Source organism: Pristiophorus japonicus, chromosome 6, assembly GCF_044704955.1.
Source record: "Pristiophorus japonicus isolate sPriJap1 chromosome 6, sPriJap1.hap1, whole genome shotgun sequence".
NCBI lineage: Eukaryota > Metazoa > Chordata > Chondrichthyes > Pristiophoridae > Pristiophorus > Pristiophorus japonicus.
Window position 1 is genome coordinate 262,911,334 of NC_091982.1, and position 27,729 is coordinate 262,939,062.

At 46.3% G+C, this 27,729-nt stretch overlaps 1 long non-coding RNA gene across 1 annotated transcript; it reads left to right on the forward strand.

Moving 5' to 3' along the window:
• Positions 1-1,941: 1,941 nt before the first annotated feature.
• On the forward strand, positions 1,942-27,449 carry LOC139265485 (uncharacterized). Its single transcript, XR_011593561.1, has 3 exons — positions 1,942-2,090; positions 4,868-5,003; positions 26,950-27,449. It is a non-coding gene; the product is annotated as an uncharacterized lncRNA (long non-coding RNA).
• Positions 27,450-27,729: the final 280 nt, after the last annotated feature.

Consider the following 27,729-nt stretch of genomic DNA (forward strand, 5'->3'; position numbering starts at 1 on the left):
GAGCAGGCCACTGGGGCAGCAATCAAGTTGCTGAAGGCAGCATTGTGGTTGTTTCAATCTGATTCCCCAACGTGGCGAATCCAGACCAGATAGACTGCTGTAGATTGGATCCCTGGCAAAGGAGCTGTGGCTGAGCCGAGAACCTCAGCATTTTCAAAGTAAGTGAATAGATGCTCGAGTGCTGTGCATTGTTCCCCTGTGATGCTGCACCAGTTAAAGCGCCAGTAAGATACCTTGTAACACAACATTATTAAATTAAGCAAAATATGAGCACACCTACTTTGGTGTCCTTCCAAGACCAGCACGTTTGTTTCTCATTTGCTTTCAGGTTCGGGCTTCAGGTGAAATAGGATTAACTTTGACACCTCCATTCAAGCTGTTCTGGCAGTACTCCTGTTCTAGAAATGATTTGGCCTTGTCGATAGTGCCTTCTGTAGAAGCACCTCCAAAACAGCATCTATAATTAGCTTGTTCTGTCTCTCCAACTTACTCTTGAGTTTTAAATTCCATTTTAAGGGTGGTCAACAGTGCTTTAAAAGGTGCTGCTGCTGGCAAACCCATCCCATTCCCTGTCCACTTCCAACAGGTTGTGCTCCGAGAGCACATAACTGATGTGGCCTGAGTTTTTAGTGCAAGGTCGACTCTGGACAGTGCAGGTGCACACAATGCCTTTAGAGCAGTTGTCCCAGTGACACTATGCCTGGATTGCATTGGACTCTACCAAAGTCTGAAAAATTGCCAAACCTTCAAACAAAAGTCAGCCACTTTCAACTAAAAGTGACACTTGAACTCAGCTCCTCGAATCCAATTCTAATCCCACTTTTAGATCTGCCTCACAAATGGAAAAAAAACAGAGGAGGACAGAAACTCTGCCAGCACTCACTTCATTCCTCTCAACCGTCAGCCCAGTGACCTCCACCCAGGGGAATCGGGGGTGAGCCAGAGGGCCAGCACAGAGTGATGCTGAGTATAAGTGAGAAGGAGGTGCTGGTGATGGAAAACATATATTAACATTAGCTAAAGAGCCTGGGGACCCAAATCTTATGGATATAATCAATGGGCTAATACCTGTGAATGACACTCAATCACCTTATCCCCCTGAAAATAATAATAGAGCACTCTCACCTTTGACTCAGAAGATTGTGGATTCAAGCTCTTGAAAGCTGAGGCTTCCAGAGACATGAGCACAATATCTAGGCTGACGCTCCAGTGCAGTACTGAGGGAGTGCTGCACTGTCAGAGGTGCCGTCTTTCAGATGAGACATTAAATAGAGGCTCCATCTGCCCTCTCAGGTGGATGTAAAAGATCCTGTAAGAGCGAAAAACTTTAATCGGGGGTAAAGTAATTCGGTGTAGTTAAAGCAAGAAAGGCTGAGAGAAAGGTTTAAATGCGTTCATGGTAGAATAGCTGAATCCCACATCCCAGCAATTAGGCTGAAACACAGAAGGTCAGAGAAATTCTGAGGAGATAAGAACACCCACAAGATTTATGTAGACAGCTTACAGAAATAACGAGAGGAGGCCAATATGTTCCAGCCACATGAGATAACAGGAACAAAGCCTCTTTTAGCAGAGGGTAGCCAGATGGCTGTCAAGGACACTAGCCTGAGAGTTAGCCTGGGAAGTCGTTCCCAGAAATATAACACACAACCTGTAGAGGGCTTATCCCTCGCAACAGTCGTCAGAACTTAATAAACAATTTAATCATTAGAAATTACTGTAACCAATGAAATTAATGTAACTGTAGTAACCAATGACCTTACTGAAAACTGTATTAGTAGCAGGTGGGCAGAGTCTGGTGGCAAATAACCAATGGAACACTTCCCCACCTAGTTTCACCATTTTGACTGTATTTCGACTCTGTAAACTGTAATTGCACAGTTTATGAGACCGGCGATGAGAGCACTCAGTGGGGTATTGATGCAACTGGTTCTCCCTTGATTAATCAGGTTTTAACAAACAATTATTTTCTCTATATACGGATCTTTTGTGTTGAGTATTATATTTTTAATACTCGACAACATTTTAGCGTAGTCAAACAAGATGTGCAATGGGCAGCCTACAGACTGGTGTATACGGATCCATCACGAGTGAGTATATTTAAATTACCACTCATAATCCGATGTGAGCCATTACGAGACGTGTCTGTTGCCCGGCTACCAGAATCTGTGAAAGGTCTGTTATGGTGTAAAAGACTTGGGGGAATTAGGAAGTCACGATAGACACTATCATAAGATATCGATGTTGCCTCTAAGTTTGAGGGGAACCGGGTAGAGGGACAATCTGTATCTTAGAATACAGATAAATCGATAAGGGTGTCGATGGGATTGCAGGCTATAGGATTAGCGGTAACCAATTTGAATGATGATCAGTATCTCAGTGACGGATGGATCCAAAAATAGAGCCAGCCAAACAATAGAATTAAGAGGCTTTGTTGAATGAAAAAAAAACAGGTGTGAATGTCTATCTTTAAATCCATCTGAAAGCCTGTTTGAAAAAATGGTGGCGTTGTCTATTTGTTTTAACTCCACCCACTTTTTCAGACAGAGTTTAACTTTTTTTTTAACGCTTTGTAGTGTTGTCCTGGATGTGGGAAGTTTTAAGAAAGTATGAACCTAGAATTGAATTACATTTTAAGTTAGAAATGCAGGTATGGATTTATTTTGATGGGAAATACACAAAGGATAGGTATGTTTAACAAAAGATAAAAAAATGCGTGGTCCCTTTTGTTTAAAAAAAATTTTTTTGACACGTTCATTTATTTGTCAAAAGAAAACATGTAATTACATTGGGTTGAAAGACAATAAATTCAGTCCAGGAATGAAATAAAGAACAGAGAAGGTAAGTTGTAATGCCTTTTAAAAAAGCCTGCATGGGTCCCTCGAGGCTGTGGGCTGGGGAAGTGCGCCCTCATTTTCCTTTGTGTAAAACCTTGACGTAAAAGCTTCTAGCTTAGTAAAAAGAGTTTTAAATAAAAGATTGGCAGTACAATATTTGAATTGGGATTTTGAGATATTTCAGGTGATTCTCCTTGATAAACATTTTGGTTGTATTGGAAAATCTTGGGTTTGGAAGCCTTTTTAATAAAATTACACAACTAACTGCATCAGAAGCTGAAGCTTAAACAGATGTAGTTTATGAGATACTATATCATAAAATATATCTTGAAGTTACAGAGCAAAAGATTTTCTACTTATGCTATTCCTACTTGGATTGGAGTTTTTGATGTTCAGCTTCTAAAACACAAGTTAGGCACATAATTATAAAACAAGTACTTTGCATTCTGTGATCTGTGAATCACGCAGAAACTATAAACATAAATGAGAAGTCTGATATTAAAAAAAACAGTATTACCATATTTGACATTTTGTAATCCAACAGTAAATACAAACACTACAAAAGGGGAGCAGAAATTATGATGGGAACAGTGAAGAGTTAATTTTGTTGTGAAGGTTTCAAGTACCACTGGTTAAGAAAAGGCTCAACAAAATACTGAGATACATTTAAAATACAATGTTAAATCTGATCTCTTTTTAAAAAAGAAATAAAACTAAAAGGTTTGAAACAATCTAGAAATACCTTCGGGGAACAGAGTAAACTCCGAGAGGTAGAGGGAACAACAAATTCCCCTAATTGGCCAATGCGAAAGCCGAATGGATCATACCGGGTAACTATTGATTATACTGCCCTCAATAAGGTGACTCCACGTTAACATCCTATCGTGGCCAGACCAGCCACAATATTTCATGGATTACAGAAGCAATACAGTGGGTAGTGAAAGAGGGAAAACCATCCTTAGAAACTATAGAGTGGGGCTCCGAACAAGAAGTGACATACGGTAATCTGAAGGAATCCCAGGGCTGGGACTCCCGAACATGGATCTCCTGTTCCATATATATTCTGAGAACCAGGGAGGCTTCTATGGAGCCGTGGTGACACAAATACATGGGGATAGGCTGAGACCCGTAGCTTACTACTCGACACAGCAATCGCCAGCGGCTAACGGTCTGTCTAGATGTGTGGCCGCACTGGATTGTGCCACTGGGGCAGTCGAAATTAGCCAACCTGTCATAATGACAGGAGAAATAATACTACACACAAAACACACACTGATGGATATGCTAAATACAGGGAAGCTTTGGGCCGTCTCCAACGTCCATCGGGCAAAATGGGAGGCAGTGCTATTACCACATGATTGATTCGGATCAAGGGACTCATTTCACGGGTCAAGTAATGAAAGAAACTTGTAGAATATTCGGTATTTAGCATAAGTTCCACATCCCATATCACTCCCAGAGTTCAGGGATGGTAGAGAGAATGAATCAGACCCTTAAAACCACCTTGAGCAAGGCAATGAGGTTACCAGAAGGAATAGTGACAGGAGAAGCCAACTTAGGCCCCTTACGGGACAGAATCAGAAAGTATGTGAGGGAATTGAGTGAGCAGTTGAAAGGTATGTGACAGGAGGTCCGAGAAAGGCAGAAGGAGGAGGACAAAGGCGGTTATAATCCCCGAGGTGGGGGCGAAGGTAATGGTTAAGGAAGTGGCAGAGGAACCAGGGTTCGCACCTAGGTGGAGCGGACCATATGAGGTATTAATTAGTGGAGATATGTGCACTTGCGTGAATATTAAAGGTCGGGGCCGATGGAAACACAGGTCCCAGCTGAAAGAATATAAAGGTACGACAGATGGACTTTTTAGAGGATTAGGATGTATATTTGCAATATTAAGGGTACTGGCTATAATAAAATGGATCTGGAAATGGGCACATGCCCAGAGATACAGTGCAAACAATCGGAGAAATGGTGCAAACAATCCGGTTAAAATAGAAATGGTAAGAACCTAACTAAAAACCTGGAATATCCAGGATGTGTTTTATCAACAGGATGTATATAAACATGCTCACCACCGCCCTTACAAGGACAAGCTACAAGGCTGCCCCTAGGGGGCCCAGACGCATATACCTGTTATGTATGTAAGCACTCTAGTAATGACTCCACGAGGTAAGTTATTGTACTTGAACTGTTGTGACCTTAATCCATTTATTGCAGCACCTGAGTGAGGACACAATGAGGTGAGCTCCCTTTTATACTTGGTTACCTGCAGTGTGCAGGTGACCCTTAGGTCTCCACCAGTAGCACCCTCTGGTGGTACAGGTATGGTGTATACAGTGCAAAGATACATTCAGTGGACTAATGTTACAGTACATACATTATGCATACACAACATTCCCCCCTAAGTCTTGTGCTACTGGCTTTTGCACTGTGTGCTTTGGCCCTCGACTTGAGAGCCCAAAGCCCTTGCACTTTGACTGTGCTTGGGAACGGCTCTCTCCCTGTGGACCCCCAAGTCCTTATTGCCACGACATTGGGAAATGGTCAGCAGTGGACAGTTGGAGGTTGCAGTGGGGGTTGAGTGGGTTCTGGGTGTGATCCATGTATCCATGGCTACATACATCCATTTCCACCCCCCCGCCCCCGTCTCGCCCCCATACATAGACCATGTGTGTGGCTCAACATCTGCATTGGCGTACATGTACAGAGGATGAATGATAGGATTGGTTATATCGCTGTTTTTGAGTTCAGCAGTGGTGGAACAAGTACATATTACAGGTAAGGTACATACGTGGTATTCCAGTCTTGCCCCTGGGGTGTGGGTGCAGGTGGATGAGGATGCTCGTTCCAGAGCAACCGGACTGTGCCTCCCCTGTCAGCTGGGTGGGCTAGGTTTGCTCACCTGGCTGTCTCATGGCCTTTGCTGTTGCCTAGTGGTGGGCAGAGCCACCGGAATGCGTGGTCTCCCTATCCGCTTTTGAGGGTTGCAGGGTCTTCCTGCTGCCCTTCAGCGGTGGTGGGAGTCTGGTCATCCCAGGTCCCGTCGGGAGGGCCGGAGGGTGCTGGCCTCCTGCTCCCGGTGCTGGCCCTGGTGGCCAGAGGCATAGGGCCGATCTGGGGCAGGGTGCCAGTGGTGGTTCCTGTGCCATCCACTGATCGCTGGCCCTGCAGTGGGTATGCTCCCATCATCATCATCATCATAGGCAGTCCCTCAGAATCGAGGAAGACTTGCTTCCACTCCTAAAGTGAGTTCTTTGATGGCTGAACAGTCCGATACGAGAGCCGCAGACCCTGTTACAGGTGGGACAGACATTTGTCGAGGGAAGGGGTGGGTGGGGCTGGTTTGCCGCGTGCTCCTTCCGCTGCCTGCGCCAGGTCTCTTCATGCTCCTTGCGTTGAGACGCAAAGAGCTCAACGCCCTCCCGGATGGACTTTCTCCACCTCGGGTGGTCTTTGGCCAGGGTCTCCCAGGGGTCAATGGTGATGTCGCACTTTACCAGGGAGGCTTTGAGGGTGTCCTTGTAATGTTTCCGCTGCCCACCTTTGGCTCGTTTACCATGAAGGAGCTCCGCATAAAGCATTTGCTTAGGGAGTCTCGTATCTGGCATGCATACTATGTGGCCTGCCCAGCGAAGCTGATCGAGTGTGGTCAGTGCTTCAATGCTGGGGATGTTAGCCTGGACGAGGACACTGATGCTGCTGCACCTGTCCTCCCAGGAGATTTTCACGATTTTGCAGAGACATCGTTGGTGATATATCTCCAGCGACTTGAGGTGCCTTCTATACATCGTCCATGCCTCAGATCCATACAGGAGGGTGGGTATTACTGCAGCCCTGTAGACCATGAGCTTGGTGGTAGATTTGAGGGCCTGGTCTTCAAACACTCTTTTCCTCAGATGGCCGAAGGCTGCACTGGCGCACTGGAGGCGATGTTGAATCTCCGCTTCAATGTCTGCCTTTTTTGATAAGAGGCTCCCGAGGTATGGGAAATGGTTCACATTGTCGAGGGCCGCGCCGTGGATCTTGATGATTGGAGGACAGTGCAGTGTGGTGGGGACAGGCTGGTGGAGGACCTTTGTCTTACGGATGTTAAGCGTAAGGCCCATGCTTTCATATGCCTCAGTGAATACATTGACTATATCCTGGAGTTCAGCCTCAGAATGTGCGCAGACGCAGGCGTCGTCCGCGTACTGTAGCTCGACGACAGAGGTTGGGGTGATCTTGGATCTGGCCTGGAGGCGGCGAAGGTTAAACAGCTTCCCACTGGTTCTGTAGTTTAGTAGCATGGCATGGCAGCGAGGAAGATTGAGAAGAGGGTTGGGGCGATGACGCACCTCGGGGATTATAGCCAAGGCAGTTATCTCACTGCCTTTGTCCTCCTCCTTCTGCCTTTCACTGAGTTGATGGCGGGTCGCATGCTGCGGGATGGAGTCAAGAACACTCGAGTCAAAGTGCTCCTTCCATCGGGCCCTGACAGCCTCGGTGTCCTTGATGAGTGTTTCCCCGTTCTTGGCCAGGAGTGGGGTGGGGCCTTGGGTGTTTGGACCGTAGGTGGCCTTGACTGCAATGAAGAATCCTCGCATATCGTGGCTGTCGGCCAGTTGTTGTACCTCCTGTGCTTTCTCTATCCACCACCTGTTCTTTAGGTCCCGGGTTTTTTGGACCTGAGCCTTGAGCTGTCTGGAATGTTGTTATGCAGCTCCCGAGTTGGGTTGTTGCTTGAGGCTCAGAAATGCTTTGCGCTTACGATCTATTAGTTCTTCGATCTCCTGATTATTTTCACCTAACCAGTCCTGGTGTTTTCTGGTTGAGAGACCTAGTGTCTCTTCACAGGCACTGGTTATAGAGGCCTGGAGAGCAGACCAAGTGCTGTGGGCATTCAGCATCTCAGGGTCATCAAGGCACACCAGATTGGCTGTGAGGCGCTGGCTGTATGGGGCTCTCTTAGCTGAGTCTCTAAGTGCCCCGGCATTAACCTTTTTGCGGCACTGCTTCTGCTGTCCCCTCTGCTTTGGGGCTATGTTGATGTCGATGATGGATCGGATTAGGCGGTGGTCCGTCCAGCAGTCGTCAGCTCCTGTCATGATGCGGGTGATGCGCACATCCTTGCGATCCCTGGCTCGGATGATGACATAGTCAAGCAGATGCCAGTATTGGAGCGAGGGTGTTGCCACGATGCCTTGTATTTGTCCCTCTGGCAGAACAGGGATGGTGATGAGGAGTTCATGTTCTAGACATTTTGTCAGGAGAAAGGTACTGCTGTAGTTGGCTTTCTCTACCCACTCTCTGCCAATCACACCTCCCCAGAGGGCTGTGTCTTTTCCAACCCTGGCATTAAAGTCACCCAGGAGGATTAATTTGTCGCCGTGGGGACGCGGGACAAGGATGTCTTGAGGTTCTTTAACCTCATCCGTTGCATCGAGTGTAGGGGCGTACGCACTGATGACTGTGGCACATTGGTTCCGAGATAGGGTAAGACGAAGACTCATGAGGCGTTCGTTAACCCCATAGGGGGAGTCTTTGAGGCGGTTGACCAGCTTGTTCTTGACGGCAAAGCTGACTCCATGAAGGCAGTGTTCTGCCTCTGGTTTCCATTTCCAGAAGAAGGTGTAACCTCCACCATGTTCCTTCAACTGGCCTTCCCCTGCCCGCCAGGTCTCGCTTAGTGCGGTGATGTCAATGTCGAAACGTCTGAGTTCCCGGGCAACTATGGCGGCGTTCCGGCCTGTTGCTGTTGGGATTGTCCATGCGTATCCTGACGTTCCAGGTCCCGAACTTCATACTGACAAAGTGGAAGATGCCCGAGCGTGAGTTCTTTTAACGTGGGGTGGCCACAGTACACCGGCAACTACACGGGCTTAGCTGAGCAAGGTCTTCGTCCAGTGGTAAGGGGGGTCCAAGACAACTGGAGACCAGGCACAGCTCTATAAACCTAACTGCCTACGGCAAAGTGTTGGCCGCAAGCTCAGCGCCGAGAAGCGCCATTGATGGTAGATGTCCCGGGGGGCAGGCCACTTCCAAAGTTATTTTAAAAGTTAAAAGTTGATGAAAATTCCCAATTTGTTTAAAAAGTTTCTCAGAGTTGTTAAAAAGTCTAAGATGTCGATCAATAATAGGTTATAAAAGTTTCCCCAATTGTTTAAAAGTTAAGATTGATTAAAAGTTTTTTTAAAAGAATTAAAAGTCAATTAAAAAGTTTACGGTGGAGGGGTCCCTCTGGGCCGAGGTGGAAACGCACCGGTGTAGGGGTCCCTTTGATAAAAATTCACAATTTATTTTAAAAGTTTCTAAAGGTTGCGTGTGTGGCCACACTCCCTGGGGCATCACATTGGTCCCGCAGGCACAGGTTACATGATCGGGTAGCCCGCTGGACCTGGGTGCTTCCCACGGGTTGCCCTGAGCTTTGTTGGTGCACACGTAGAACCCGGCATCACATCTCATTTCATCATTTGCATTCACGATACATTAGCTCCGACCGCAATCAGCCGACTCGACATTGTTAGTTGTCTTTACAAATTCGCATTTGTCAATTACATCACTTTCCTGTGTACTATCGGCATCGCTGTGCACGGTTACATTTAAATACTTGCATTCATTAATTACATCTTTTTCATTAGTATCCCCGGCATCACTGTTCAAAGGTACATTCAGATACTTGCATTTGTTAACGACATCTTTTTCATTAGTATCACCGGCATTGCTGTACAAAGAATGGAACTGTCCCTTTAATTGTGCTGGGTTGCCAGTCTCCTTTAAGAGGGCCTTGCAATCTTTACCCCAATCCGGTTCGCTGTTCGGCATCACATGTTACTCCCTCAACGCTGCCCCTCGTGGTCTGGTCGCGGTCATCTTGATTTCAGGTGCTTCACCTCGTGGTGCGGGCGCCATCTTCTTTCTCTCCACGAGGTAGGCTGCGGTGATCCTTCTCTCCCCAGGTTCTGCCACGGAAGCCGGGAAGTTACCTTCTGCGCCGATCTTCCTTCGGAGTCCTGCCACTGGAGCCCGGAAGGTGAGGTCTGGTCGTTCGGGTTGGATCATCTCGCCGTTGGGTTGTGCGGTCTGTGTCGTCGCCGTGCAGTCGGGTCGGACGGTGGGATCTTCAGGTGCTGTGGTGGATCCAAATTTGGGGCCGTATAGGATGTCGATCGCCGGGGCCTGGAGGCTTTCCCAGCTCCAACAGATTTGGATTTGTTTCATCCATCTTTTTCCTAGCAGCGTTGGACCATCACCAGCAACGACCCACAAAGGTAACTTGTGCATCGCACCGCCGTAGGACACCTGGGCATCCACGCTGCCAACAACTGGGATGGTGTCGTTTGTGTAAGTGAGCGGCTTCACCTGGATTGGAAGCATTTTAGGTCGTTCGGCGGGATTGTCCCAGAATTTCTCGAAGGCTGTCCGATTCATCAGCGATTGGCTTGCCCCTGTGTCGACCTCCATCGAGACTGGAATACCATTGATTTCAACTTCCATTTTCAACGGGGAACTCTTCAGCGACTCGGTGAATAAAATTTCTTCTACACATTCGCTGGAGATGGCCTTTAGCGTTACAGCCTTTGCAATATAGTCTCTGTATCGGCACTGGTGGGCCCTGTGATTTCCTCCACAGCGCCAGCATGGGGCCGGCTGGTTAGCCCCATGTGGCAGACTCAGGGTTGAGGGACTCGGGGTAGCAGCCTTGCCTCTAAAAGGTGCCAGTCGGTTCAGTGTACTTGTCGGGTTAGAGTCTTGGGGTTGAGTCATCATCCTCTTGGAATCGCAGGCTGAAATCATGAATGCTTGGCTCAGTTTAATTGCCTTCTGCAGGGTGACCGTGGTGTCAGCAGAGAGCAGCCTGTGGAGGAGGCCCTCGTGGCTGATTCCAATAACAAAGATGTCCCTCAGTGCTTCGGTGAGGTGGTCGCCAAAATCACACGGTGCAGCCAATCGTCTCAGGTCAGCAGCATATTTTGCGATTTCTTGGCCTTCGGGCTGCCGGTGTGTGTAGAACCGGTCTCTGGCTGTGAGGATGCTCTCTTTAGGTTTGAGCTGTTCCTGTATCATCGTTAGGAGCTCCGCATATGTTTTGGTTGTTGCCTTTGCTGGGGCTAGCAGGTCCCTGACGAGACCATAGATGATGGGCCCACAACTGCTGAGCAGAATAGCTCTGCACTTATCAGCCAACGAGGTCGATGTGTCTCCAGCCAGGTCGCTCGCGATGAAAAAGTGTTTGAGCCTTTCCACAAAGGCATCCCAATCTTCCCCATTAGCGAATTGTTGAAAGTTGCTTAGGTTAGCCATTTTGCGTGTGGAAATTCGTAATCTCATCGGCAGTTGTTATGTATGTAAGCACTCTAGTAATGACTCCACAAGGTAAGGTATTGTTCTTGAACTGTTGTGACCTTAGTCCATTTATTGCAGCTTCTGAGTGAGGATACAGTAAGGTGAGCTTCCTTTTATACTTGGTTACCTGCAGTGTGCAGGTGACCCCCTAGGTCTCCACCAGTAGCACCCTCTGGTAGTACAGGTATGGTGTATACAGTACAAAGATACATTCAGTGGTCCAATGTTACAGTACATACATTATGCATACACAACAATACCCACACCGGAGGGTACAACAACTACGTAAAGCAGCCCCAAGGGGGCGGCATCCAAGTGTCAGGAGCGTTTATCTTGAAGCCACAAGGTAACTGAGTAACAAAATGTTCCCTGAATATTGTAAACCAGGAGAATTAACCTCGGGAAAGTGCATGTTTGTTAAACCTGGAACAGAAGTAATAGTACATTGTCTGGACCCAGAGAGGGACACGGTCTTAGAGCCGTCCTTGTTAAGAGCAATAGAATGGGTCATATGTCAGGAAGAGAGAAAATGTTCAGGTCCAGCAGAGATGATTAATTGGCAAAAACCTATAGTCATGACCCCAGGACTAACAACACTACCACCAATTACTTGTCCCCCCCTTATTGAAGGCCCGCCCAGGGGATTGGTGACACAATCGGAGGGGATGTTGTTATTTGACAATGTGCAACATGAAATGTTACCTGTGAGCATAAATGTAACAGCCCAGAAATGTTTAGCCCCAAGACTAAAGTATTGTACACACGATTGCTAGACACAATCCTGAGAAAAGCCACTGATGCATCAGGAGCAAGAGAGTATCACAAGCAGCTGAGACAGAAAGGAGGAAGACAGAGGAGATCTATAGGGAATGATGTATTAACTGGAGTAAGTACAGGGACCTCTCTAGTAGATGCACTAGATATATAGGCGATCCAAGCAGGAGTAGATAGTTTGAGGGGAACGATGGAGGTCCGAATGAGGAAACAGGCCGGGATAGGGATAGAATCTTCAGAGTTAGGATCTAAAACATCCAGAATACTGCTAGAGGGTATATCCGTATTGGAAGACCATGCACGAACAATTAGCGAGCTAAATAAGCAGGAATGAGAGGACGATGCCGAGGACAGGAAAAGAGACACATGTCATGCCTATGGGGGATAGATGATTGGTCAGGTAAGACACAATATGGATCAGATATAAACCAGGCGAGTTCCAGATTGGATAAATAGCACCCAGTTGAAAGAACTGGCACAGCACACTGGGCCTTTAGACGCCTGCACCCTGAAAGGAATGACTAGGGTGTATGCGGTTACAGGAGGATGTTAGGGGAAACAAACTCCTATGGTAGGGATAATACTAGTGATCCCTGTAACAAACCAAGGCTTATACACCCCTCTCTTCAATATGAAGTTAAAAACATGGGGATAATACGAGGGGAAGAGTACATCCGCGATGGACCAATATGAGATCGAAAAGAATGGAAATATTAGGGGAATACCTTTATGTGGGTGCTGGAGAGCAGGAAGCCTAACTATATGCCCTCACCCAGTGGGAGACGGGAGCAAGGATAGCTGCGGGTTTGACAATACTACGAAAGGAGGTGTCATTGGAATAAGCCCTGCCCAAACCGAACCCACACATTACACCTATCAAGGGCGAGGAGAATATTTGTGGTAACTAGCCTGGGAACTTACGATTATGGAGGCTTGACTTGTAACATTACAATGCCTAACTTTTGCTTTACTCCCAGAGTGTCAGTGGCAGTGGGAAGAGCACGCATGACATATAAACACGCCAGGAAGATGATTAATTAAATATAAGTGATGAGATTGAGCAAGATATTGATGATTACATGGAAGAACAAGCACCACCAATTCCCCTGTTACTTGTAGATTTAACTGAGCTCAAAGGACCATTAAGAAATAAAATTAAAAGATATTTTGTGAGCTAAAGGATAAAGGCAAAGAACTGTACAGTGAAATAAAGGATAACCTGAAAAATCCACCTTGGTACTTGAGATTATACATCTGTGAATAACGATCCTTTCACATACCCTAACGGCAGTACAGATAGCAATCGCCTTGACTTGGTTGGTGATGTTATGTAACAAGTGCAAAGTCAGAAGAGGCTTACCCGAGCAAAGTTACAAGTTAGGGATTAGAATTATATCCCATGTGTTAGTCCTAGTGCAGCAATAGTGATGCTGATGCTCCTGGGAGAATGTGTAGGCAGATACAAGAGATGCAGAGCGAAGACATTGGCCAAGGCCCATAATCAAGAACGCAGAAAGCCTTTGCTCGATCCAAAAAGGGATAATCAAACACAAAGACAGCACGAATACCTCATATGAGTCTTGAGTGTCCCAATCCTATTGCCTGATCAACGAAACCAAGGCGTGAAACACACGAATCAAGACAGGGAAAGGAAAATTGTTGTCCATAGTGGGTATTAGGAGTTACGATCAGATCAAATGGGGGATTGTAAAAGCAAAAAACCTTAATCAGGGGTAAAGTAATTCGGTGTAGTTAAAGGCTGAGAGAAAGGTTTAAATGCGTTCATGGTAGAATAGCTGAATCCCACATCCCAGCAATTAGGCTGAAACACAGAAGGTCAGAGAAATTCTCTGAGGAGATAAGAACACCCACAAGATTTATGTAGACAGCTTACAGAAATAACGAGAGGAGGCCAATATGTTCCAGCTACATGAGATAACAGGAACAAAGCCTCTTTTAGCAGAGGGTAGCCAGATGGCTGTCAAGGACACGAGCCTGAGAGTTAGCCTGGGAAGTCGTTCCCAGAAATATAACACACAACCTGTAGGGGGCTTATCCCTAGCAACAGTCGTCATAATTTAATAAACAATTTAATCATTAGAAATTACTGTAACCAATGAAATTAATGTAACTAGTAACCAATGAACTTGCTGAAAACTGTATTAACCAATGTATTAGTAGCAGGTGGGCAGGGACTGATGGCAAATAACCAATGGAACACTTCCCCGCCATGTTTCACCATTTTGACTCTATAAACTTTAATTGTACAACCTGTCCTATGAGACCGGCGATGAGAGCACTCAGTGGGGTATTGATGCAACCGGTTCTCCCTTGATTAATCAGGTTTTAATAAACAATTATTTTCTCTATATTCGGACCTTTTGTGCTGAGTGTTATATTTTTAATACTCCACAACAGGTCCCAAGGCGTTATTTCGAAGAAAAGAATGGGAGTTCTCCCCAGTGTCCTGGCCAACCTTTATCCCTCAACCAACAAAAAACATATTATAATGGGCTCAATTTTTCCCAATGCCGTTTTTTTGCGTGTTACAAGAGTTACACCAGTTTCTTTTGGCCCAACTTCTCCCAAAAAATAACTTGCAAGTTTCCCCGTTCTAATTTTTGAAATTGCTGCCACGCAGACTGTTGTTTACCTCCGGGGGCGGGGGTGGAGCCAAATGTCTGCGCAAACAAAAAAAATGATGTTTTTTACGTGACTGCTTTAGGCGCACATGCCCAGTACAGCTCCTGATCTACATTCAGCCATTTTTAAAGAGCCAGTTGTGTGTGAGAACTTTAATTTTCGCTGGAAAAATTGGAGCCGCAATATGCAACATGGCTCAAGGACCAAGAATTTCTCACAGGACGAAGTGGAGGCACTAGTTACTGTAATTGAGGCCAGATGGCACGAGCTGGACACCAGCAGAAATCACATAAAAGTTTCACCAAAAGAAATGAAGAAACACTGGAACCAACTTGCAGAAGATTTCTGTGCAATGGTGATCACCTCGAGGTCTGGAGGCCAGTGCAAAAAGAAGTGGCAGGACCTTGGTCAAGTCGTTAGTGTAAGTAATATTTTCATTTTATTCACCGGAATAGCAATTGTAAATGTGATCATCTGTATGTCCCACCCAGCAGAAAAACACCGGGCTAGAATTTCCCCAAAGCCTGGCAGCGGCCAATTGCAGCCCAAAAAACTGCTAAGGCTGGGATGATTATTGCTGGCGAAAACATAATAAGAATTAGGAACAGGAGTAGGCCAACTAGCCCCTTGAGCCTGCTCCGCCATTAAACAAGATCATGGCTGATCTGGCCGTGGACTCAGCTCCACTTACCCGCCCGATCCCCATAACCCTTAATTCCCTTATTGGTTAAAAATCTATCTAAATACATTCAATGAGCTAGCCTCAACTGCTTCCTTGGGCAGAGAATTCCACAGATTCACAACCCTCTGGGAGAAGAAATTCCTTCTCAACTCAGTTTTAAATTGGCTCCCGAAACATTTTTTTTAAATCCGCCCAGCGAAAAATATGGGCTTTGTACTCCAAATCTGGGCGAACAAGTGCAATTTCGGCTAGATTGGGCGGTGCCGAAAGAAAATGGGCGATAAGTTAAATAATCTATAAAAACTTACCCCGAGGCTGCAGCTTGGGCCTAACACAAGAAAAAGAATCAAAATAATTTTTCAAAAACCCTAACTAAAAAAAAAAAATCAAACAAACATTCGCAACACACTTTTAAATTAAATCACCCCAACAGACTTTGAAAATAAATAGTAAAAAACCAATGATGTACCTTTTTCTTGCAGACCTACTTACCTACCAACCAGCTTCACTGATCATCGTGGGTGCTTTTTTTTTCATACTTGCCTATGTGTCCCTGCTCAGCCAAGGATGATGCCAGGGCGATCTGTGGACGGTGCATGCCAGCGGTTCGCTCCCCAGCGGTACTTTGAAACCGCCGGAGTGCCTCCGCTGGGGAATTTTTAGCCAACCCGGTTCTCGCCCAAAACAGCCAATACCGGCGAGAAACCGGGTGGTGAATCAGTGCAAATTCTAGCCCACCCTCTCTACAAAGTTATATTTTCATCTTTGCAGAGGAAGGTGGCACACAACAAAAGAGAGAGAACTCAAACAGGAGGAGGCCCGGCAAATCTGCAGCCACTGACACACTTGGAAGACAGGGTCACTGCTTTGATGGGTCCGGCCTGGAGAAAAGCAACAATCACCGCACAAGCTGGGCCCACACTCGAGGGAGAGGGTATGTCCTGCAAATTCCACAGTCTGGCTTTGCTAAAACTCAAGTACTGTGCGGGCTAGCCATGCTTCGGTTCCTGGGGATGTCTCCGTCAGCTACACTTCGGTTGATGCAATGTGCTATAATTCATCGGGGTCCTTCAAACACTGCCTGTGCTGTGTGAGCCTACTCATGCCACCTTTCCCCCTCCTCTGCTACTAACCATTTGTCTGTTCTGTTATATTTTGCAGAACTTGAGGCCTACCCTGACGAGGCTGAAGACGATGCAGAAGAAGATTCAGACACGGATGAGCCTGAAGAGGAGAACATCTTCCAATCCCACCTTCCAAACCAAGAGCATGGGGACGAGGGGGTGGGGCAGCGTGAGGGGGAGGATGAAACCCCCACTGTTGTACTCATTCTGGAGGAAGTGCAGGTGCTGCCCATTGAGGTGCCAGCCCCTTTCCTGAGTGGTACGAGTGTTGGGACATTCCGTGGTTTCTCACAGTCCGAGGCTGGGGGTCCCAATGGGATGCATCGAGGCACACCCAGGGCCCCACCGTCCGAGGCTGCGGCTCCCAGTGAGATGCAGCGAGCCATATCCAGGGTGAGGAAGGGAAGGAGAGCTCGGCAGCGGCCCCCCTCAGGCGCAGGATGTAACTGATGTGCTTCAGATGATGGCAATGAGTGCGGAGAGCATTGACCTTACGTGATCACTCCTAGACACCATCAGTGGGGTGGGTGATGAGGTATCGGGACCGTCGGGAGAAGGAACAACACTCTCACGAGAAATGGGAAAACTGCCTGGGCACATGAGGGAGGGAATGTTACAGGTAGCTGATACACTGTCGGCGAACTTGAGGGTAGGAATTTTGCAGGTAGTTGAGACACTGTCAGGACACATGAGGGAGGGAATGATGGAGTAAGCTGCTGCAATAAGGGAACACGCGCAGACCCCGCGGCCATTGACAGAATCAACTGCCACTCCCACTCCAATCCCCAGACCAGCCTCTGAAGAGGCCCAAGCTGGGCCTTCCATATTACCGCCTGCCCACACCCCCCATCAAGAAGTGCGCATTACCCGAGATGCTCAGAAAAATAAGCTTGGTACCAACCCGAGAAATGCTGCACCACCGCCTGCGGGCAGGGGTGGAGTCACCAAGACCAAGCGCAGCGGGCGGTCTTAGAAAAAGGTGGAGGGGAGATGGGTGCAGCCTTTCTTTGTTGCTGCTGCTGTTGTTGTTGTTGTTATTGTTGTCACTGTTGTCAAATTAAAAGCTTATTGTAAGTTATGTAAATTTACAAGTTTAAAAGTTTGTAAGTGATCTTAAAGTTTGTAAGTGATCTTAACTTAAAACTTTAAAGTTTGATACAAGAATATTTTTATTAAAGTTAAGTTAAGTACAAACAAATGTTTGTAAACTTTTGAATAAGATGTATTTTAAATTATAACTGAATCATTTACATTATTTGTTCCCTTATTAACACAACTTTTTGAAGTAACCAAGAATCATTTCCATTATTTGTTCTATGAACACAACATTACGGAACAGGCCCAAACAGTAACATGGTCCATGTGGAATAGTTGCCGCTGAGCCTTCGGGCAGCAAAGCGTTCACGGGTGAGCTGCTGGCACAAGGCTTGAGCAATCGTTAAAGGGGCACAACGGCCCGACCTCCTCCGCCGTCGTGCTCCGGGTTCAGGTAGTTGCATGGCTTCCTCATCCTTCTCCTCCTCCTCCTCTTCATCTGCATCTTCCTCCTCATCATCAGCCACTCTCACCTCACATCGGTCTTCTACTACCAGCTGCTGCTGCCTCATGATGGCTAAGTTATGCAGCACACAACAGTGAAGGGGAATATAGCAAGTAGCCTCCGGAATGGTTCATGCATCGGAAACGCTGTTTCAAGATGCCTTTGGTCCTCTCTATGATGCTGTGCATCACAATGTGCGACATGTTGTATTCCCAGTCAGCTTCCGTCCGGGTTACGCGTAGCAGCGTCATGAGCCAGGTGGCGAGGCCGTACTCTTTGTCTCCCAGCAGCCAGCTCTTCCCTTCTGGCTGCTGCTGAAACATGGCAGATATAACGCCCTCGCGTAGGATGAACGCATCATGGGTGCTCCCAGGGTATCTCGCATCAACTGACAAGATGCGATGCATGTCGTCACACACGAGCTGCACATTCACGGAGTGGAAGCCTTTTCTGTTCCTGTACATCTCGGAATCCTCCAAAAGGTGCTCGCAAGGCGATGTGGGTACAATCAATGCAGCCCTGTACCTTTGGGAAGCCAGCAATCCTTGAGAAGCCCACAACCTTTTTCATGCACTGCCTGTGCGGTCACGGGGAACTTTATGTAATCATTCCTCCTGGCATATAGTGCAGCAGTCACCTGCCGAATGTGTTGCATGTTGAGAAGTGGTGCACACATCCTCATTTGTGGCCTGCAATGATCCAGATGCATAACATGAAAGTGCAGCTATAACCTTCACTTCAACTGACAAAGCAGTCCTCCTGACGCTTCTAGGTTGCAGGTCTGCTTTTACTAACTCACAGATCTCGGTTAGAACTTCTTTGCAGAAATGCAGCCTTCTCACACAGTCTGCATCGCTCAGGTGGCGGTATTAACGCCTGTCTCGATATACCCAACGTGGGTAAGGCCTCCTGCCCATCATCCTACGTGCTCTGAGGTTCCTCATGCAATGATGTCGAATCAATTGTCTCCTCCACAGCACCATCATGCAATAGGTTTGCACGAGATATGGCATTGTCAATATTGCCCCCATAATTAAATTGCAGCTTTGCAAGAAGCTCAAAACAGCAGGACAATGGACTTAAAGCTTCTTTTCTCTTTCTCTCTCTCTCTTCCCAAGGTCGACGCCCTAGTATGGACCACACCCTGTTCTGCGCATGCGCGATAGGCTTGCTTAGAACGGGAAGGTAGGCATTCAATGAAGACATTTGGGGCAACAAAGTCTAATGCAATTCTTTAATTTTAGTTTTTTTTCAAAGTACCAACCCACCACTGACTGAAAGTCTCCTCACCGGGCACGAGGGTCGGCCGGCTGAATCGCTCCCTCGCCCGGACACGGGGGTTGGGCATCCAGCCCCACCCCGCCCCTCCCCCGGGCTTCTTTTGAAGCCGAGCCCTGAGCCCCTGTGTCCAGGTGAGGGCGCGATTCTGCCAGCTGACGCTCCGACCCTCGAGCCCGGTGAGGAGACATTCGGTGGTGACGGGCACTTTGAAAAAAATCAAAAATTAAAGAATTGCATTAGACTTCCATTTTCTCCCTTTTGCGTTTGAAAAAATTAAGCTGCATGATGCATATTCTTTGTCTTCTTGACTCCCTCCAAAACTTTGCCTAAAAACAGTGACATCTTTCTGTGCCGGTTTTTTAATGTGCGCTAGTTTTTCTTTAGTGCCCAGAAGGTTTTTTGGGAGTGTCACATACGCCGTCCTAGGAAAAATGTAAGTTGGCCAAACTTGCTTAAATGTGAAAAACTGGCGCAGGCATCAGGTTACGCGCCCCGTGACGCAAAAAAAATACTAACCTAAAAAAACCGTAACTAACTGAGGTACGCTGGCACAGAAACTTTGGGGAAACCGGGAGATTTTAATATACACCAAAAAAAGCAGCGTGCGCCAAAACAATGGCGCAGATAACTGGGGAAAATTGAGCCCAATATCTGATCATTATCATATTCCTGTTTGTGAAACCTTGCTGTGCACAAATTGGCTGCATTACAACAGTGACTACAGTTCAAAAATCAGTTTATCGGCTTTAAAGTGCTTTGGGACGTTCTGAAGTCATGAAAGGCACAATATAAATTCAAGTCTTTCCTTTTTCTTTATATAAAGGAGAAAATACATCATACTCAATTTATATTGAACTTACCCACCCCCTACGGTTATCTATCTCTTTAATTGTTTGTCTATCCACTAGAGTCTAGTGGAGATCAATATCACACTCAAAGCTTTTTAATTAAAACTTGACTGCACTGTTACTGGAAATACATATAAAATGTTTCCAAATAAATTACATTATATATGATAGCAAGCTCAACATCGGTTCTGACGAAGAGTCATAAGACCTGAAACATTGGCCCTCAATCTGCGTTCGGAGGCTTCCCGCGATGAAATGTCTCCGCTCTGTAAATAAAATGCCCAGGTACCTGGTGGTCCGAGAGGTATGAAGATTTATGGACCTGGGCCTCTCTGGGTTCCCGATGATAGAGGCCCACATAGCCCAGGGGCGCAAGCGGTTCGCAGTGCGCCCCTGGGATCACATGGGCCAGCCCAACCAATAAAAGAAGGGAATTCCCATTATTACTTGTGGGGATACCGTATGCACATGTTACATATTTAAAATGACATTTAAATGAATATTTAAAACAAAAATTACATTTTTTGAAAAATAAATTTAAATGTTTTAAAGGGGCTGAAAATAAACATACCTTATTGTACAGGTTTTTAAATGTATAAATGATTGATAACAAATGTATTTTTATGTTTTTTTAAACTCTTACATTGGTAAAAGCAGGCCTCATGCTTGCTTTTACCAGACGTAAGACTTTCATGGGCATTCGCTGGGCAGAAGTTGGGCAAATAGCCCAATTCTCCGCCTATGGATGCCCTATTCCCAGGGATGCGTTGGATCAGATCACAAGCTCCGGGTTTTCACGCTTACACTTCATGCGCGAAAACCCGAAAGTCACGCGGCCCTTATGGGCGCGTGCACACCTTGTACGTTCCCATAGGGACCGCACATTACTGCCCATCAATGTAGTAATGCAGATGGTTTTCGAAAAAAAAAGCACAACATTATTTTTCCAGACTGAAGTAATCAGATTGTGGCTGTGATACAAGAAAGAACTTGGGCTGCATTTTCGGCTTTTGAGATTTTGGGCCGGTAATGGCGGTGGGGCAGCCTTGATACCACCTGGAAAAGGTTTGCGCCCTCATCTGCAAAATCCAAGAAACAATGAGGTTCCACGATTGGGGGCGCAGAATCGGGTGTTGCACAAGGAAGTTTTTGCGCCCCCAGCCAAAAAATCGCGGCGTTAAATAAATCAGAATAGTGTGCAGGACAAGGTTGTGCAGGTGTCCTGATTTTTATAGATTATGTTTGTAAATAGTTTTGCTGATTTAATTGCGCTTCAGGGCCCTGCAATAAACGGTGTCTATTGTATGGTTTTCTATTGGTGGGGGCAGTTTTTATTACTTTGTTGCAGTGAAATGTCTGTTTGATCCTTTGCCATTGGTGTCTTGTGTATCATTCCAATGTTCACTAGAATAAATGTGTCTTTATGGGCTTCAGTTATATCCCTCAGTTTTGCCCATTTAGGAGAACCGGTCCATTATGAGCTGGCGACCTGCCACTCTTGGTCCGGCAACATCTCCACACTGCCTCCCCCGTGGATCGTGCGGCTATCCAATGGGGTCTCGCCAGGCTCCTCCTCATCATACTCCTCGTCCTGAGGTGCGCCTGCAATCTCCACTGGCAATGCCTGGCCCCTCATGATGGACAAGCTATGCAACATGCAGCACACCACAATGAATTCGGAAACCTGTTGATGGGTGTATTGAAGGCTGTCTCCAGAGCGGTCCAGGCATCGGTCTGCCTGTTGGAGATGGCATATCTCTGTCAGCACTTCCTTTTGGAAGCGCTGCCTTCTCACACACTGCTCTTCAGAGGGCTCAAGGTATGAGCGTTGGTGCCTGTAAACCCGTGAGGGGTGGGGTAAGATCTCCTCCAAACGTCTTTGGTCTCTCCTCATCCGTGGGCCGACATGGCCAAGAGCCCTTCTTCTAGCTTGACTCTGCCTGACAATAGCATGCAGCATGATACTCTGCCAAACTAGTCATGCCCCCATTAAATTCTCTCACATTGTAAGGACACAGTAATGGCAGATAAAACTGCCGCTTTCAATGCGGAGTTCACGCAGTGTGATGTGCGCAACCGTTGCAGTCAACATGAGCTGTGATGTCAGATCCTCCCCCCTCCATTTAAATACGCCACCAATACCGCCTGCTGCACCCTGGGAATGCCTGGTTTTTTCGGACGTTTCCCTGGGGCGGGCATTTAATGAGTTGTTGGAGCCGAATTTTGCATCCGGGGTGCTGGTGGAGTATTGCATGACGATTGATGTCATGATCTCAGTAAATTAGAGGGTGGGGCGCTATGTTTTTGCGCCACTGCAAACCATGAGCCGAATTTGCCGGCCAGGCGGTAAAAGCTGGATGCCCGCCGTTATGCCTAGAAACACCCTCCGGGGTGCTAATTGAGGTGCAAGCACGCTGAAAATCCAGCCTCTTGTATTTATAAGGCACTTTTCAAATGGTTCCAACAATTAACTATGGGTTGGATTTTCTTTACCTCGGCGGGTCTGGGGCGGGCGATAGCAGTGGCGGGTTCCGACCCCGCTGCTGGCTCCATCCCACTCTGGAAAATGATTTTACGTTGCTGGGACTTATTAAGCCCACCCAGCGTGTTTGCCAGTCCAATTAGAGGAAGTGGGTCTGGGGACATCATTCATGACACATCATCAGCCGGTTTCCTTAAAGGGACCATGGTAACTTTCTTTTAACATTTGTGCTGTCAGTGGTCTACAGCATTGAAGTGCTGCAAACACCGACAATCAGCACAAAGGTACAGGGCTGCAATCAGGTTCTCCCATGACTCCCTCCGTATGCTTATGGAGGGAGTCACAGCATGCAGGGTGGTCCTCTTCCCTTCCGATGGACAGAAGAGACCTCGCCAGGAGACCAACACAGCCTGGTTACGTTGCACAGGAGGGCACAAGCAGGGATGTCATTAGGAGGACCGAGTGCAGTGGTGCAAACCTTTCAATGATCTCATCAGATCTCGAAACGTTAGTAAAAAGCCACATTCAGCTTCATCCTTCTATGCCTCTCATCACATCCCCATCTCACTAGCCACCCCTCACACACACCCTCATCCTAGTGCAATCCTACTAACTAACAACACACAATGGTAGCCACTTGGATGTTTTAACCAATGTTCATGTAATGTTTCTGGCAATGTGCTGTCAAACAATGCAACCTTTATTTTCAACACTTTGAGGTCCTGGACAGATTTGTGTGCACCTTTGGAAGTGGCTTAGTGAGTTGCAGTGAGTGGGGAGACATAACGGTAACCCCCGCAATGATGGTGAGTGTGAAAGGATGGCTTGGACATTGTAGGGATGCTTTATGGTTTTGGTGTGGGGTGACACCAACCTGGCTCATCATGTGGCAGCCAGGGTGTACAGCATCAAGTGAAGTAAATCTGGCCATGGTGAGGTCATCCCTGGCCTCCCGGGCGGCAATGTGGTCAGGTGCTGATGCCCTCTGTCCTGTGCAGCATCAGTTGATCGCGGAGAAGGTTGGTGCTGTTGTTGGTACTGCTGATGTTGGGGATGATCGTGGTCGGATTCTGAGGACCAAGGTGAGACAGTATAAACGGCACCCATTTTGATGGAATAAATGGCAGATGAAGTAGTGCTGACAGAAGCATTCTGCCAATGGTGAGTGTGTTCTTCCAATGAGGTAAGAGTGAATGGAGAGTGGAAAGTGCAACGCCTACAGAGTCTGTGCTGGAAATGGACTGAGAAACAGCTTGTGGCTGAGGAAAGTGATGATCTGTCAGGTGGGAGCTTTTACTTTACATTTGAAGCTGTGAAGTAATCAGCTGGAGCAATGGCCACTGAACTCCCACCTCAGGTTGACAGATGTCTTCTCTGAACAGCATGGTTGTTGTGGCCATGAATTTAAAGTGAAAAGGTAAGTTAAAAAAGCCTGTTAACAATCTGTCAAGTAGATGGTAATGAATTTAATTGGATTTCCCACCGTTGTGTGTCTGGTCTGCTCAACGCTGACAGACCTGACAATGGGAAAGGTGCGTCGCGATGGGTTGACAGTGGGGTCACGACCTGCAGTTAAAAAAATGTAATTTCCCACCTGACCCGCCAGCGATAGCACCCGCTGACCCCCAGAAAATTCCGACCTATGTATTTTTTTGATTTGTCGCCACTATTGTAGGCAAAGGCAGCAATCACTTTTTGTACAGATAGGTCCCACAAACTGCAAATAAGATAAGTGTTTGGTTGTGTTGGGTGAGGGATGAATATTGGCCAGGGCACCAGGAGAACTTCCTTGTGCATTTCCAAATAGTGCTGTGAACATTTTTATCTTTATATGAATAGGCAGGCAGGGCCTCATCTGAAAGAGAGGACCACAGGCAGTGCAGCACTCCATCAATACTGCAATATAGTGTCAGTCCAGATTATGTACTCAAGCTCTGGAGTGGGACTTGAACCCCAGCCTACTGAATCAGAATGCAACCGCTAAACCAAGCTACCACGTCCAGTATTACCGGGTGTAGCAACGCAGGTCCTGCCTATTGAAGGCAGGGAAAAGCGGGGAAAGAGTTACTTCAGACTATCCCAACTGCCAGCTTCAGAAAGCAATTGGCAGAGGCCTGGGAGCAGGTTCCCATCTGGGCTCTCAGCTGCAGCTGTGGTCATAACCGTCTTCTGAAATCCACAGAGAAGCTCTTCCATTGCAGCTTCCTAACCAGGTGCATCAGTTTATTCAAATTGCACTCATTTTCTAGCTGTTTAATTATGCACTATTACTGTATTGACCTTCATTAAAATTGCACTTCCCAATAGCAATCAAAAAATAACTGCTGGATGTACTAGTTGGAGTTGAAAGGCAAACTTCTTCAAAGAACTGTCTTCCTAAACCTGTAAATTATGCAGTTATTAAAATTTAGCACTCCAGAGGTCAATTTCTGGAAGATACCATTATGCACTGCTGTCACTAACCTTCCTATATGAATTTGTGTGAATCGAACAGCAAGATGCAGAGATCAGTGGAATGAGTTCATAAACAATACTTCCTTAAGAATCTGACCTTATCAGCAAGTACAATGACGAATTTCATAAAGCACATAAGGATGATCCAATCAATGTGTAAAGGGAAAAAAAAGAGTTCAATTATCCTGTAACTTTAATACCGAACATTGTTTTCTGCAGAACTTCGCGACAGAACTGGCAAAATTAAACGTGCAAAAAGGTCACTGATTTTCAGGTCGCTAAGAGAGCTGGTGATAAGATCATCATGACTCAATTAACAAGGCTTAGTTCTCTGATCCTGCTTTAATTTCTCCAAGCAATGGAGAATAACGGAACCTCTCTGAACTGCAGACTGTAATTTACTTCAGGGGTTCAAATATGTTTTTCAAATAGAACAATCAATAAGCGAGTGCAAGTTTCAGCTGTAATCTAATCAGGGAAATTAGATGGTTTCTTTAGAGCATAATAGATACCTGGGAGTGAGTACAAGTAAATCATTTCATTGGGCACGATTATATCATAATCCCCATAAATTTATTGCCAGTTGGAACCCAAGACTGGATTATTTTATTATAGCAGTTTCCTCATCCATTATACATTAATACCATGTAGCAAAATTATATATAATGAAATAAATTAAGTTGACCTGTTCGGCTACTGTCTGTAGAAAACTATTTTCAGTAGCAGGTGGCAAATGGCCAGGACACTCTACTCAGCTGAGGTGCAATTATATTCTCATAAATAAACTACATTTCTGACACCGTACTTGCCAAGATTATCAATATTGTATATAGAATGGAATGAAAATAACACTCTTCTATATAAAATAAAATATTAACACTGAGCAGTTCCGGATATTGGCGCGGTCCCAGCCTGCAAGACCATCAGCAGGCCGGGGCCATTGGAGAGAGCAGCGTGAGGCGGTATACCACTGCAGGGAGCAGTGTGGGGCAGTATACCACTGCAGGGAGCAGTGTGGGGCAGTATACCACTGCAGGGAGCAGCGTGGGGTGGTATACCACTGCAGGGAGCAACGCGTGCTGCTGCAGGAGGGCGACGGCTGTGAAGCCAGGTCGCTGACTGCAGTGCGGGCAGGCACAGCAGGAGGGGCGAAGGAGCGGCAAGAATTTGTAGATGGAAGTGACCGGGACCCAGGAGACTCGCGAGTCTGGGGCCCAGAAGAGGTGTGGGCCAGTCCCCACTGCGATATGTGTACACGCTCAGTCCGTGCAGCAGAGCTGGTCTCCAGTTCGTCTTGGGTAATCCTTACTACTGGACCAAGACCTCGCTCTGTCAAGCCCGTGTGGTGGCTGGTGTGCAACGGCCACCACACGTTAAAATAATCCACGCACAGGCATCTTCCACCCTCCAAGATGTAGTTCGGGATCCGGAATATTAGGTCCTTCATTGAAACATCTGGGAACTCATCCCTTTTTGGCGTGGGAGCAAGTCATCCTCGCTTCGAGGGACTGCCTATGATGATGATGAATTAAGGATTCACAGAATTTATGGTCAACCATAGGTGTTACCGATTGAGTGAACAGTCCTCCAGTATAGATGCAATGATGTGCCTTGCTTGAACAAAATACATCCAGTTGCATGGAGCCATCTCCATAATTACAAAGATTGATTTTCCACTCCATCAGCTTTCATTATCGCATAGCTATTTCTGTAACCTCCAGCGAACATTAAACTGAAATCTAAGACTCATGATCTTAAAGGCACACTATTGTTGCTCAAGTTGTCTTTTAAGATACTTCACAGATATCTCAACAGAGGAGTGGTGGTACTGTATCGATTGTAGATGTGATGATGTAATTATACTCGCTTTATCTATACAAACCTTTAAAGATTGTCAAAATTGAGGGCAATAAAGACAAGCACTGTAAAATGCATTTCTTTAGTTGATCCTCAATCTGTCCCCAGGGTTAACTAACATCATCCTAGGATGCGAGGGAGAGAAGGGCAGTGAAGAAGGTGCAATTCAGCCAAGCTTCCTGGTTGCAATCCAGTGACACCAGCTCGAAAATGTATGGACATTGGATGAGGACAGGGTCAAGCTTTGACCTGAAGCCACTACGGAGTCCATGATTGATCAGACTGTGCATGGTCTATGGACGGATGGAACTGATGGGCAGAGTGGCCTTTTCTCTTTCCATTCTGTTTTATACAATAAAAAGAACAACTATGTGTCATCAATAACTGTAAACTAAATTACATGAGAGCTTCATTAATTGTAATGTCCAGCAAATAAGGGTCATTAGTTAAAACAAAGACTTTTCTGATCTGAAGGGAGACATCTCAGCAAGTGTTGGTTCCACCATTCACAGTGTTAATGGTAAGCTATGTGTAGAAGGAAACACAAAGGGACAGAGGCTTTTTTGGGGTATTTTTAGGGGGACTTTGTGGTTTGTGGAGAATTTTTGTGGACAGGGAGGTTGTTTTTCAAAATCAGAACATGTAGAATATGGTTTCATTAATAGAAAAAAAACATTATTGGCTCCAAATCATCGGAAAACTAATCATAAATAAAGTTCAGCTTTTCACCCTGAAAGGAAATATCTGAGCGGTGATTTTATAAAGGTGTGTAATATCGTTAAGGGACTGTAAGTGCTAAATCTGGAATATATTATTACATGAAATTGTGAGAGGATGACAAAAGGACACAGATTCAAACAAGTAAAGGGCAAGTTTAGGAGTAATATC